The 9,454-nt window shown below is 39.0% G+C and overlaps 1 non-coding gene across 1 annotated transcript; it reads right to left on the minus strand.

Annotated features, from left to right (window-relative positions):
- Positions 1-9,041: 9,041 nt before the first annotated feature.
- Positions 9,042-9,151, minus strand: LOC132225372 (U6 spliceosomal RNA). The gene has a single exon (XR_009450887.1). It is a non-coding gene; the product is annotated as a U6 spliceosomal RNA (small nuclear RNA).
- Between the last annotated feature and the right edge of the window lie 303 nt (positions 9,152-9,454).

Consider the following 9,454-nt stretch of genomic DNA (forward strand, 5'->3'; position numbering starts at 1 on the left):
CAACCAAGGTACATGCCCTTGACTGGAATCGAACCCGGGACCCTTGAGTCCGCAGGCCGACACTCTATCCATTGAGCCAAACCAGTCAGGGCAATTATGTTCAATTTCTAACAATGAAAATACATCCTGCATATCAGATATTTACATTATGATTCATAACATTAGCAAAATTACCGTTATGAAGTAGCAATGTAAATAATTTTATGGTTGGGGGTACCACAACATGAGGAACTGTATTAAAGGGTCATGGCATTAGGAAGGTTGAGAATCACTGATCTAGATGAAGAATCGTGCAGGGGCTGCTCCTTGGGTGGCAGTGGCTCCTCAGGCTACAATTGCTTTTTGGGCAGTCATGGCAGTGGCTGCTCCTCAGTTGGTAGTGGATCCTCTGGTGGGTGCTATTCACAGCAGTGGTTGCTCCTTTGGCTGGTGGGGGAAGGCTTCTCATTAAGCTGCTGGTCCTTAGATGGGGGCGGACTGCTCATGGGGCTGCTGCTCCTCAGACAGGTGTGGGCTGCTTGCACAGCTGCTGCTCATCAGATGGATGCAGGCTGCATATAGCTTCTGCTTCTCAGACAGGAGCAGGGTGTGTGAGGCTGCTGCTCCTTTGATGTTTGCAGTCTGCTCATACCACTGCTGCTCCTCGGACGGGAGCAGGTTGCTTGTGTGGCTATTTCTCTATGGATGGGGGCGGGCTGTTCACAGGGCTGCTGCTCCTTGTATGGTGGCAAGTTGCTCGCACAGCTGCTGTTCTTTAGACAGGGGTGTGCTGCTCCTTGGACCAGGGTGGGCTGCTCACACAGCTGCTGCTCCTTGGACAGGGGCAGGCCACTTGAGGCTGCCACTCTTTGGCCTGCAGTGGGCTGCTCATGGGCTGCTGCTTCTCGGTCAGGAGTGGGCTGCTCACATTCTTCTGCTTGCATGGTAGCAGTGCCCTGGGCTAAAGCGTTGGGCCAGTCAGAGTGGAGTGTGCTTTGGAACTCACAGGAGCCTGCACGCAGGGTGGCTGGAGTCTTGGTGACCATGGCACCACAGCTGAGGTAGCAGGTCCCTGGGAGGGGTGGCTATAGAGTCCCAGGTGTTACCTGTGGGCACCCTGGGTGGAGGTGAGGCTGGGCTCCCAGTTACATCAGCTCTCCCCTTCGAAAAGGCGAGGCCTCTGAGTAAGAGCCGGCCTCTCCATGACTGTTTGCAATGGTAACAGAGGCTGGCTAGTTAGGTGAGCCCAGTTATCCTGCCCCCAAAGGCCCTTCAGGACATAACTGTGCCTCACTCACATACACACACACACACACACACACACACACACACACACACACACACACCACATGACCACATTCTCCTCTTTTGCTCCCTCACTCACTCATGTTCTCTCCATCACTGCTGCCTTCTTCATGCCTGTTTAGTTGTGTCTGGAGTGTTATTAACCCATTCCTGGATACAGTCTCCTCTCTGGGTATCTGGTTATGTGGCTTGCTCTCTAGCACATTGGCCAAATGGGATAAAATTCACCTCGACAAGACACGACACAAGGGAACAAATCACAAATGTACTCATGACACCTATAACCCCAGTATAAGTGTCCACCAGAGAAAAGAGAATTAGGGGAGGGAAAAGAGACCACAAATGATATTGAAGAGGGAAAATATGGTATGAGAGAAAAGAAAAAGAAGAAAAAGGAAAAAATGGAAAAAAATACATATGGAGGAAACATCTTATATATATGGGGAGAAAACAGGTAAACCAAAACATACAAACACCAAATTCCCAGTAAAGAGGGTGGGGGCAGAATCTTATATAGAGAAAGTAAGGTTAAGAATTGGATGAATATGAAGAGGACCTCAGTTCAGTATAGAGGAAGTAGAAAGAGGATGAGTGGATAAGAAGAATGAGAGAGAAGAAAATAATAATAATATTAATAAATTTAAAAAATTGATTAAAAAATTAGGATAATAAAATAAATTGGTATGATGGAAAAATAATGCGAAAAGAAATAGAAAATAAAGAAGTAAATGGAAAAAGGAAAATAAGAAAAAGAAAAAAGAGATAACAAAATAATAATAAAATAAAATAAAAATGAAAAAGTGAAGTGTCCTTCCTTTGGCTGGTTTAAATTTCCACTCTTCTGTATTGTCTGTGACTTCTCAGTTTCCTGTTGCTGGGATTGAAGAACTCTCTTTAGGCTAGTCCCTGTGGACTCTCAGGTATTATTCACATTTTATTTTGTACCCTTTGTGCCCCTCATGGTGTAGTTTGGGTGTGGCTGTATTGGCTGCCTGAAGACTGCAGGGAGGGGCTATCTCTTCGAGAAAATGGCTACCTAGGTCCCTCGGGTCAGGTATGACTCACTGTCAGACTTGTGGCCGCTGCTCCTGGGCCCTCTCCTCACCCCAGCCTCTCCCCAGACTCCACAAGTCCACACCTTCTCCTGCACCTCAGCCACAGGTGAGTGTCTGTATCCAAAAAGTCCTATGAACTAGGTTAAGCAAAGAAAAGCAAAGACCACAAAGAAGGGAAAGAGCTGCGCCTCTGTAAACCCCTCTCCTGCTGGCACTGTGCAGTCTGGGCTGCCCTCCAGGCTGCCCCCTCTGGGCTCAGTCTTTCATGACTGTGGACACATCTAGAATCCTCTGCCACCAGCAGTCCTGCGGACCTCCTTTCCACAGTCAGACACTCTGCCTGTCCCAAGGGACATGGCTCGGTGCCGTGTGGCTTGCCTCTGATCCTTTGGGATCAGAGGTCTAACAGTTCTCTCCAGCCCAGAACCTTGGTTTTACCGTTCTCCAGGTGTCCTCTGCGCTTCCCAGCTGCAGATTGTCTCACCAGTTGTGTCTCCTTTGCCAATTTGAGATGGATGTTATTTGATTCAGCTGCTCATTCTATCTGCTCCTGGACAAGCTTTGGGAGGTCCATCTATTTTGCCACCATTTTGTCCTTCTCCAACGACATTGTTTTTGACAATGACTTTTAATGCATGACAAATGTTACATTTATTTTAAGAAAAAAATGTTTGAAATTTTGCATTAAATTCCTCTGCTATATTAATATAGACATACTATATCTTCACCATCATTCATGAAGATTGTGGCCTAAATGCTCTAGCTGGCCATGTTGTGGAATAGCATATGTTTTGATTTCATTATAATTTTCCTTAAAATGTCATTGTCTTTAAAATTCATAAATTTACTAAAAATATAATAAATATATGTTTTTATCCTGTGGGTTCTCTTTGTATAATAAATTTTATGAGGTTAATACTTTCTATATGAAATATAGGATTATTGAGTTTTCCAAAGCATGCTCCTTAATTTTAAAGTTCAGGGATTTGATGATGTAATCTGTTATGCATGGTACAATAATATTTATAAATTTATAGATTTCAAACATATCCAATCTCAGCTTCTGTCATATGCCTTTGAAGCAATATTATTACATTCAAAAAGTCACAAAAAGCTTAAATATAACAACCATTAGCAAAATTAAATTCATTATCACATTCTCTGCAACTCAGAAAAAAAGTAAAATATCAAGTGTGACAACCCTTTGTTTAATACACTTATTGTAGCCATATAGAGGTTTAAAGTAGAACCAGGATTCTGTGAAGAGCTCCCTTTTCCTGTGCCTATGTTCTTTGCTACTGTTGATACTTCCTAAGAGTGTATTAGAACAGTGGTTCTCAACCTTCCTAATGCCGCAAACCTCACGTTGTGGTGACCCCCAACCATAAAATTATTTTCGTTGCTACTTCATAACTGTAATTTTGCTGCTTTTATGAATCGTCATGTAAATATCTGATATGCAGGATATATTTTCATTGTTAGAAATTGAACATAATTAAAGCATAGTGATTATTCACAAAAACAATATGTAATTATATATGTTATCTGATGGTCTTAGGTGACCCCTGTGAAAGGGTCGTTTGACCCCCAAAGGGGTTGTGACCCACAGGTTGAGAACCGCTGTGTTAGAAGAAGATAATCCTATATAATAAAGAGGTAACATGCAAATTGACCCTCATGCCCTCGCATCTTCACAAGATGGCTGGCCCCACATGGTCACAGATGGCTGCCCCCATGTTGTCACAAGATGGCTGCCACAAGATGGCCACCCTCATATTATCACAAGATGGCCACCCCCATGTCGTCGAAAGATGGCCAGCAGGGGACAGCAGTTGGGGGTGATCGGGCCTTCAGGAGAGGGCAGTTGGGGGCAACCAGGCCTGCAGGGGAGGGCAGTTGGGGATGATGAGGCAGGCAGGGGAGCAGTTAGGGGGTGATCAGGCTGGCAGGCAGAAGCGGGTAGGGGCAATCAGGCAGGCAGGCATGCAAGTGGTTAAGAGCCAGCAGTCCCAGATTGTGAGAGGGATATCCGACTATCAGTTTAGGCCTGATCCCACAGGGACCCCTGAGGAGTCCCAGATTGGAGAGGGTGCAGGCTGGTCTGAGGGACACCCTCCAGGGCACAGATTTCATGCACTGGGCCTCTAGTAAGAATAATAAGAAAAAAAAGTTGAACTCATAGAAAAAGAATAGAATGGTGGTTTCCAAGGGTTGGGACATAGGAGAAATGGGGATGTTAGTCAAACAGTAAAAATGTTCAGTTATAAATTAATTCTGAGGATCTAATGTACAGCATGTGGATTATAGTTATTAACAGTATACTGTATACATGAAATTTGCTGAGAGTAGGTTTGAAGAATTATCACCAAAAAAATAATGATAACTATATGAGGTGATGGATGTGTTAGCTAACTTGGTTATTGTAATTATTTCACACTGTATGCATATATTAAATTATCACATTGTACACATTAAGTATTTTTCAATTTTACCTCAAAAAAATGTGGGGGAAAGATGGAAATAAAGAAATCCACTTTAGACTTGGCTCTCTTTACTTATCAGGCATTCTTCAAAATGTGTTATATTTATCTTCTTAATCTTCAAAATATTAGTTTTCACAATAAGAATACAAGTACTAGAATATGATAATTTTATAAGTGGAGAGGAGGAGGCACAGAAAGTATAAATGATTTTACCAACAACACATAGTAAATATTGGAACCAAAATTTAAACCCTGGCAACCTGTCTCCAGTTTGGAACTCTTAACCACTATCATATTCTGAGATATCACAAAGTAAACTCTCCCAAAATATACTCACCTCAATTTAGACTAAGGAGACTAGTGATTCAATGAAATAACTAGTTGACCCTCTTCTGTTCTGCACAAAATGAATGCTTATTTCATTCAATTTACTGAATCAAGAGGTAACAATTTAACATATTCTGCATTAGCATTAATTATACACAAAAACACAAAGGAATGGAAAATAAGACGACTGGGAGTATAGGGACTAGTTAGTAGACACATAGCGGGGAACATAGTGAGAAAAACCTCCCTGGCATGAACTAAATTGCACCTGGAAAATATTCCACATACTGTATTTCCCCACTTGTCTCTAGAGATTTAAGTTTAATTTATTTATTTTTCAAAATTAAAGCATCTATCAGGTATTTTAAAATAAATTTAAGGAAAAAGCTAAACATAAACAAGGAAGACTAGATTGCAATAAAGGAAAGTTTAATCCTCCCAAATTTGATGGGTTTCAGTCTTCTCCTTGATTTGGCAGCATATTGAGATATTCATGAATAAACTACAGAGCAGCTCTAAACAGCATTTCCTCCCTACTCTGCATTCTCTGAATGTACTGGCCAAAAATGTTTAAATTTCATACCTCATTTCCAACTAGTTGTGTTGACTCTGTAGTCATTACCAAGCTCAGCCTGAGCACGAAAAAAGAATACACACCAACATACAGGTACACATATTTGGCACAGTCACAGTGCAAAATAATACAAGTCCACTGCTCTAACTATGCCACCAGCTAGAAAAGTCACAGACCTGGAATATAAAGTGCCTACAACCTAATTAATCTTTGTGCCTGTTTGTTTGCCAAGGCAAGTTGGATATGGATGTCAATTCAAAATAAGTCCCAGGCATTGTGGAAGTCATAATAAGTAGTTGAATAAGCCCAAGGTGGAAGTTTCCTTAATAGTGTGAGTGTCAGGTACAGGTATGCTAGATATTACCAAACATAACAGTCTTCTTTACTAGACTCCCTGTTAGTCATCAAAGTTGAATTTTGTGCTTTTCTTGAGACAACGAATGATGATGAGAAAAATCTCATTTACTTTAGAGTTGAGGTTATTTTTAAAAGCTTTTGTTTTTTATTGTACTTTTTATCCCCTTCCCATCCCAGGTCCTCTGTAGGAAGAACAAGAACACTGAGATTTTTCAGTGGTTGTTGGTTTAAATCATGCTATCCATATTCACATGTTCTTCCCTTTGGATAAAATGCCTCCTTTGTCAGATATATATCTAGGACCAAGTTAGCATGACCCATGTATCAGTAAGGGTTCTCCCAATAAATAGAACCAACAGGATATATATCTATATGTATCCTTATATATCTATTAAGAGAGATTGATTTATTTCAAGAAACTAGATCACATGATCATGTGATTATGGGGCATGGCAAGTCTGAAATCTGTAGAACCGGCCAGCAACATGGCAATTCAGGTAAGTGTTGAAGTTGCAGTTTTGAGTCTAAAATTCATAGTACAGGTAGAGTGGAAACTCAGGTATGATTTCTATGCTGTGGTCTTGAGGCAAAATTTCTTCTTTGGAAAACCTCAGTCTTTGCTCATAAGGCCTTGTACTGAGTAAATGAGGTCCACTCACATTATGGAGGATAATCTGTTTTAAAATCAACCCAACCAATTGCAAATTTTTATGACATATAAAATAAATTCACAGTAATATTTAGACAAGTGTTTGACCACACAATTGGGCACCAAACCCTAGGCAGCTTGACACATAAAATTACCCACCACACCCCAAACACCCATATGCATACAAACACATTCACACAGAACAGTGGTTTCATTATCCCTGTGTTCTGAACAACTGAGCTAAGTATGTTGGTTTATTGAAGAAATAGTTAAATAACATACTTTTAGTAGTGAAAATTCATGAACTATTAAATAAAATAAAACTTCCCTATTGGCTTTCAGAAGAGGTGTGTTGTTCCTTTCACTGAAATTATATGACAGTTAATATGCTAAACTACTGAGAATGAAGTAGGAATCTTTTGATTAAACTGTGTTCTTTTTCTACAATTCATGGGGTTGAGCTTTCCAAAACATCTGAAACGCTCAAGCAATTTTACTTAGCTAATAGCACTGAGGATGAATCTATTCATTACAGCATTCATCTTATTGGCAACTGGCCAACACTACTTGAACCAAGCCAAAAACCTTTCAAATTAAAATATTATTTACCCAATACCATTTTGAAAAAAAAACACCTTTGTCCCACCAAACTGGCTGGTTTAATGATTGAAGGCTACAAGAATGCCATTTTGGACAGCTTTTACATTATACTGCTTGCCATCCATGACATAGTTATTAAGAGCCTTGGATGGTTTACCTAAATAGTCACAAACAATGTGATAGCAGATGGTTTTGGTATCCACCACCTGCTAGAGCTGTATCAGCATTTGTATTTGAAAACTTGTTCTGTAAAGTTTAGTTAGTGGCCAGTTTTCTTTATCTATTTTTGAAGTTCATGTTAATAAATAGTTTATCTAGACAAACCAACGCTCTTTTTCGTAGGTTACCAGCTTTATTAATTTTTCTTAGAAAACTATTTGTACCTCTTGATCAAACTATCAATAACAAACTAAGGCTGCGATTTAGCCTAATCTCAGGCAATTAAACCACATACTTTATTAAACCTTCGTCATGCCCATTAAAATTAATTGAGACCTTAGCCTTTGCTGGACTCTTTCTTAATGAGCTTGGAGGAAAAGATAATAAATTCAGCAAACAAGTTATTTAATGACTGTGGTCTCCATATAATTTTTGGTTGGTTTAAACTGAAATTAATTGTATATTTCTATTTTAAATTTTTAAGATTATTTTCCTGGAACTGTCTATGTGTTTTCCAAAACTAACAAAGTACTTAATGTGCCTCAAAAGAAAAACAGTGCTATGAAAATACAAGATAAAACAACTTAAAAATAATATCCATTTAAAGGTCAGATTTTGCTAAAGAGACAGCCTAGCCAGTAGATTATTAAAAGCTTCATTAATAGTCAATGGATTGCTGAATGCAGTCATACTTTTGCATAATTGCTAAACCAGGGACAGAATTTATTCACTTATAATTTAAATCTTATGCTCACAGTTCTCAAGTGATTTCATTAGACAGGTGAACTGACTAGTACATGACAGAGATATATTTTATGCACATTGATTCTACAGAAGACCCAAAGTAACTTGTACCTCTAATGTTATTTCTGAATAACTAGATTTTAGTAACTGAGGGAGCTAGAGAGTTGATACATATTGAAGACAGTCTCCTGATCTCCTGTGTATATACTTAAATACTGTAATGTTGCATGCAATCAACTCCCTTTATGTTTAGTAACAAAATTTGCAAATATATTTCTATTTCAAAAAATAAAAAGTACAACGACAAATTAAGAATATATAACCACATTACTAAATCCTGGAGGGAAAAACAAACTCTCACTATGTTTGTAAGATTAGTCATACATTCAGCCAAGCAATTACCATGAACACATGTAAACAACTACATGATTTTAAGTTATAGGCATTAAACCTCTACAGTTCTTGATCATAACATTAGACCTCAACAGTTCTGACCGTGACTTTCTCTATCTTCTGAGTAATGAGAAATGTTGTTAATTCCTTTTTCCTCCTTCCAATTAAATAGGAGGAAAACTAGACAGTTGCATTGTGCTTTCCTTAGTCTGTGTTCAAGGTAATGGGAACAAATGATGGACTATGGAAACATGTCAAATTTTCTGACATCAGCAATTCAAGAAATATCTCTGTACTAAATTATCTCACTAATTCTGGAACATCAAAACTATTCTGCTTTTTTCACAATCACCTTACTATGCTTGAGGCCTGAACAGACAACACAAGAAAGGTTTTTGTTATCAATCAAGAAATTAATATTCATTGAGTATCGCAAGTGTGCTTTGAGTGTCATCCTTGCACAGGGGATACACTAGTCTCCTCTATATCATTCCAACTTTAGTATATGTGTTCCCAAAGTGAGCATTAGATAGTGCTTTGGGAATCAGAGTATTATGGGAGTTACACATTCCACACATGAAAAATATAAAGATTTACTCCTTCCATTAAAAGATATAAAGCTAACTTACTAGGACTAAATATCTTCGAGGATGACAAATAAAACTTTCCCCAGTCTACTGGCTTAGTACACATTTTTATTCTATATATCACACAATAAAAAAACAATAATAATGTTGCAAAGTGCACCTTCAGTGGACATGGGCTGTATTAATATTTACTGAATTATCAAACTAAGCCATAGTTTTATGTAGATACTAAGCCAAAGAAA

The sequence above is a fragment of the Myotis daubentonii genome, chromosome X, assembly GCF_963259705.1.
Source record: "Myotis daubentonii chromosome X, mMyoDau2.1, whole genome shotgun sequence".
In the NCBI taxonomy this organism is placed as follows: Eukaryota; Metazoa; Chordata; class Mammalia; order Chiroptera; family Vespertilionidae; genus Myotis; species Myotis daubentonii.